The sequence below is a fragment of the Tenrec ecaudatus genome, chromosome 9, assembly GCF_050624435.1.
Source record: "Tenrec ecaudatus isolate mTenEca1 chromosome 9, mTenEca1.hap1, whole genome shotgun sequence".
In the NCBI taxonomy this organism is placed as follows: domain Eukaryota; kingdom Metazoa; phylum Chordata; class Mammalia; order Afrosoricida; family Tenrecidae; genus Tenrec; species Tenrec ecaudatus.
In genome coordinates this window covers 137,949,750-137,955,862 of record NC_134538.1, presented here as the reverse complement: position 1 = coordinate 137,955,862, position 6,113 = coordinate 137,949,750, and positions in this window count along the sequence as shown.

Below are 6,113 nucleotides of genomic sequence, written 5' to 3'. Positions count from 1 at the left end.
TCAGCCACACTCTCTTCACCCTACCTCACTCTGAACCCCACTGTACACTTATCCTGTAGCAAGAGATTCCTGCTGCTTTTTAAAGTTAAACTCCCTTCAGGAGGTTAGTGCATCTAATGGACTAGTCAGGGTTCAAGTTCCCTTTTCCAAGAAAGATCGAGATAGAATCAAGACTGAGTTGGGGAACCTCTGGGATGAACCCTAACAAGTATATTGAGACCTTCAGGAACCTGACCTGGGCCTTTCCATGAAGCTAGGAAGATGTTACTATTGCTCCTGATATAAGGATAAAATTACAAAAGTTGGGGATCAGCCTGGGAATGCCCCTCAGAGATATTTTAAAATGGTATCCTCAGTCTTTTATAATCAAGACCAGGAAGAGGAAGAAACATTCTGAAAGAAAGAGAAAAGAAAGAACAAAAGTTAGGCTCAAATGACAGCTACCCTACAGAAAGGTGACCCACCTCAAGTCTACCAACCCACACCAGGAACTGTCATGCTGTGAGAAGCCAGGGCCCCCTCCAGTCCAAACCCCATTTGCAAAAGGTGGTGTAGTGGATTATACGTTGGTCGGCTAACCATGAGGTCAGCAGTTACAAACTACCTGTCACTCCATGGGAGACAGGTGAAGCTTTCTACTCCTACAAAGAGCTAGAGTCTCAAAAATGCCCAGGGACAGTTTAACCCTGTCCTATAGGGTTACAATGGGTCAGAATCGTCATAATAGTAGTGAGTTTGGCTTGAGATATGAGCTGTATTCCCCTAGGGACATCCCACCTGTAGGTCAGGGTCCCAGGTGTGGGCTGTCTTGAACTGAAGGTGTCCTAATCTTTAGCCTGCATGCCCATGAATTTTTATTATTAAAGAGACCAAGCCAACAGCAACTCCAGATATGGCAGGTAGGGCCATACATTTCCTTTCAGACATAGGAGTCGCCTACTCCGCCCTTCACTCTTTTTTTTCATATCTCTTTCTTACCAGCCCAGTACTCTAGTATATAACACCCTCTATTTTACACTGTTGCTATGTTGCTTATTGGGGACAACATGTATTTTCCAACAATTCTTCGTAAGGTCGAGTGTCCCACTCCGTTATCGGGCTGACATGCTCTTCAGAACTGCAAAGCCCAGATCATTTTTATCAGAGGGACCTCAAGTTCCTCAACCACCTCATGGCTTCGTTCAGGTCCGCCTAACACAAGGACATTTTCGACTTGGACCTATGCCAGAGGTTCTTTATTCGGTGTTGTAATTGGTCCCTTTCTGCTACCAATAATCCACCAGGATCCAAAGGACCTCTTCCTAAAGTTCAGTTGGTCCAATGAGGGAGAGGTTATGCTGGTGAAACCTGGCAGGTAGATTTTACCCAAATGCCTTTGTGCCAGGTGCAAAAGTATCTTCCTGTGTTCACAGACACCTTTATGCGGAGAGTTAAGGCATATTCTATGCAGAAAAGGCCTATACAGCCTAACTTTTTATTATAAGAATTACTTCCTAGAGTCCATCTGCCCAGATAACTCCAGAGTTATAACATCTAGAAATTGATCAGCAACAAACAAAAACAGAAAAATCAAACAAAGCATCTGGCTCACGTTCGACAGCAGCGCCCACCTGAGATGAAAGGGACCAGGAAAGGAGCCTCCCAGGCAGCAAGGCCACGCAGCCCTCTCTCCACTGCTGCCTGCTTGACCCTCCATCAAGTGCAATAAAACCTTCCTGCGCTCTGCTGAACCTCTACACTCCCATTTCCAATAAATCTTCCGTAGGCTCTGCTGAAGGCTGTGTCTCCCGAATAAATTCTTTCTCCCTACAAGACTAGAAATGAAGGATTAAAACCTGACCATGAAATAAGGACACCTGGGAAAAGCCTGATTAGCTGAAGCATGGTCATTTACAGTGAACACTCGTGTCCCCACAGTGGGTAGGACGAAAAACGGGCACAAGGTAGTGTGTGCACGACTTGACTGCTTACAATCCTGAAAGAGCCATTTGCATGGAATTGAAAGCTTCTTTTCAGATAACAGAGACCAATGATTTATTTAGCTATCGATAATATCAGAGAGTACCTTTGGTATATTAATAATTCCTGTTTCAAGAAAACATAAAGAATAGTTTTTCTATGTTTTTCAGTAGATGAAGCCCAGGGTGGGTGAAGCTAAAGAAACAATTCCTAGATGAAGGGTTCCTGAGGGCTATGGCAGGGGAGGCTGGGGGACAGGGGCTAATAGGGAGCCAATATTAAGGAGTACAAGAAGGAAGAAAGTATTTGGAAACTGTGGTAGTGATTGTATAACAATTCCTGATAAGACTGAGCCTTTGAATGGTATAATGCCTGGGTTGTGTGTAATAAAATCTCATGGAAAAAGAAGATAAAGAATGCTAATACATTGAAACCTCTGAAATATTGGAAAATGATTCCAGAATTTAAAATTATAAATATTAACATCTGAAATGCCAATACAAAAATACCCACTGCCATGGAGGTATTTCCAACTCAGAGTGGCCCTGGAAGGCAGAGTGGAATGGCATCTTAGGGTTTCTGAGACTGCAAACCTGTGTTCGAGAACAACCTCGTCTTTCTCCTGTAGCACAGCTGGTGGGTTTGAACCACTGAAATCAGTTAGAAGCTCAATGTTTAATCCATGATGCCACTAGCTTATGATTTAAATAGACAAGTTTAACAGCAAGATGAGCACAGTCAAAATCACTATGTAATTAGAAAATAGAACAGCAGGAAATAGTAAGGTAGAAAGTAAACAATAACAAAATACTCCAAAATTATTGTTAGATACATATAACATATGAAAAAGTCTAATGTACATATAATTTGATTCCAGGTGTGCCTTAGGTAGAGAATGGAGAAGCTTGAACTATTTGGATAATGTTTTCCCAAAGGTTACTTAAATTATGAACCAAAGATTTGGTAGATCATAGTGCAAAAGGAAGATGTGCAAAACTGCCAATACCTCTAGATGAAGATGAAATAAAGGAATATTCCAACCATCAACAAGAAAAGACGGGGTGGGGCCGGGAGTGAGGTGGAAAAAAACAATAAGAAAAGGCTTCACCTTTGCTCACTGATATAAAGGAACATTGGCTTAGTGTTCTTTGGTTGGAAATGATATTATTCTAGATCAAATGCAGTAAGATAGGGAGGAAAGAAGGAAGATGAATGGGAAGTTTTAACAGATGGATAAATATAAATAAATATACACTTTGCAAAAGCAATAATAGTAAAATCTCAAAGGAGTTCAATGTATATGACAATACGGCAATAATAATACAAAATACAGTAAAGTGGCAAAAGCCTTAAAGGGCTCTGAAGTAGTGTTCGCCAACTAAGCTCTCAGGGTTCTTGTTCTCTAAGGTCCAGCAAGTCAGTCACTAGCTACGTATACATGTCTAGGAATGGATAATGCATTGGGAGTCTCAACTTTTACTTGCTGAAGTTCAGGGTCCTTTTAAATGGTGTAGAGGCCCACACATGACAATTGTGAGGATGGCACCGGATAACAGTGGTTTTCTTCTGATGTGCACCAGGTCCTTGTGCGTCAGCCCTGACATGACTATATCTGACAGCAGCAGTATGGGTTTCTCACTGACAGCATTTGGTCGTGTAAGGGAGATGCAGAGAGGGATGGCGAGAATCAGGGAAGAGAGGAGAGATGTGGCTGACTACATACAATGAAACAGGTTCATGACGTGTGTTATAATACTTAAATTAACTGTTCGTGTCTGCTCGAGACCCAGGTTCATGCCCATCCTTATGTTGACAGCCAACTGACTGTCCATGAGTACTGCAACTTGTTTAAAGAAGAGTTTTCCAGACAAAGCAGCAAAGCAAATCATACACTGCCCACACAGGGAGTAAGAGGGGAATTTGCAAATTACCTCTTTTGTTTCCCCGCCCCCCCCCCCCCCAGATGGGAGGATGAGTTAGGTTGCTGACTGCAAGGGCAGCACTGCAAGACCACCAGTCATTCTGTGAAGAAAAAGCGAGGCTGTCTTCTCCCACAAAGATATACAACCTTGGAAACACAAGGAGGCCGTTTTACTTTGTCTTGTAGGCTCACTATGTGTCAAAATCAGCTCTCAGTTCTCTACAGCTTGCTGTACTTTGGGTCCGGATAGGCAGGGTCTGTGATGGCTCTGTCAGGGACTCAGGGCATTACTACCCTCACAGTCAGCAATGTAAACCCGCCCGCCCATCTCAATAAAAGACTAGGCTATTTCCTTCCGTGACGACTTAAAAAGCCTCTGCTGCCTTACATTGGTTTGCTGTGCGTTAGAATGACCTAGATGGCAATGGGTTTGAGGTCCTATACGAAAGAACTGCTATGGTACAGGGGTAAAAGTACTCAGCGCCTAAGCACAAGGTCAGTTGCTCAAATCCACAAGTCCCTCTATATGAGAAAGATGTAGCCGCCAGGGAGCATTCTGGTTCTGTAAAGATTACAGCTTTGGAAATCCTGTGGGGCGCATTTACTCTGTCTTTGAAGGTAACTAGGAGTCAGAATGAATTCAACAGTAATGGATTTGGGATTTGGGATTTGGTCCCAGGTCGAGCAATTCACTTCCATCACATTTCCTCGGATGTGCTAGTTCAGAAACAGTTACTTGTGTGCTTTTGTTTTTAAATCGTCTCAGTCACACATATATTCATATCCTTAAACAGAAATGGGCCCAAAGATTTAAAGATTTTAGCTTGTAAAAGTTCCAAAGTGGTGAAATAGCTGATTCATTTTATAGGGAGATAAGGGTGATCCTGTGGGTTACTTTTTTGTTTGTATGTGAAGAAAGCCTGTATGTTAGACGGAGTCCTCTAGCGAAATGCAACCAGGACACTAATAATTTTAGATAGATAGATAGATAGATAGATAGATAGATAGATAGATAGATAGATAGATAGATAGATAGATAGATAACATAAGAAATAATTAATTAACCTATAAAGCAGCACAAATGGCTCAGTGCAACTCACTCCCGTGAGACAGTTGTGAGACACTGGCAGTCCTTCAAGTCTTGCGGGCCGCCGGATAGTCCTCTTTAGAGCAATTCAGGCTATCCGGGCACAGGCAGCAAACAACAAGGCAGGTCACCAACAGTCAGCCAGATGACAGGGTCCGACAGTCCCCAGCTCAAGGCATGTATATTCCAGTAGTGTGGCAAAGCAGGTCATGAAGGAACCTCAAATTACAGCAACACAGTCCACAGTGTCCCACAGGTAGTGTAGCTTGCCAATGGAGGCACAGAACAAGCAAGGCAGCTGCATACTGGACGGATGATCAGAGCGAGAGACAAGAAAGGTGAGGCTCACAGAGCCATTTAGCTCTCCACCCGTCAATTAATCCCACATGTGTTCAATGGCCATGTTGTCACAACAAACCTACCTATCACAGCCTCTATGTTGAAACCATGCTAGTTTATAGGTCAATACTTTTAAAGTTCTAAAAAGGCCAATTCTGTTCAAGATGAAACTGTATAATTGCCATTTGAGTGTTGCAGAAATAGAGAAAATCAGCCACCCTCCATCACTGAATTTTTATCTTGGTTAAGGATGCTAACTTTTCTGTTTCCTACATGTGCAGAGTAAGCATATTTTGCCTTTAAGGAGTCAACAGCTCAAAATCTGTTTTTAAAAATGTCCAAATCTCTGTGGGTGTAAAACAGTCCCCTATGCCCTTATCTAAAAGCAAGAAATATGTAATATTGTAACAAATTTGCAAGATTGAAGAAACAATTCATAGTAGAAAAGTTAAAACAATTAAATTGAGCCCAACGGATCTAGATCTTGAATATTTACCACCTCAGTAGAGCATGCTATGCAAATGATGACTGACTTTGTCCTTGATTTATGTTCTTAGCTGCTTTGTGAAGAGGGATCCCAGAGTAAGAGCACGTCTTGGGCTGTTTTGTAGTATTTTGCAACCATTAGAGCAGCCCAAACTTTAAAATATTGCCACTTTGTGGCGAATTGCATTTCCTGTTGATCGCTCCTTGGCCCCATTACTTACGTGGATTGAAAAAGTAGTTAGTTTGCTGCGTGTCACTCAACTGACATAGTACCAAAATCTCATTTCAATCCATGTCATTTCACCTCTTAATTTCCTTTTT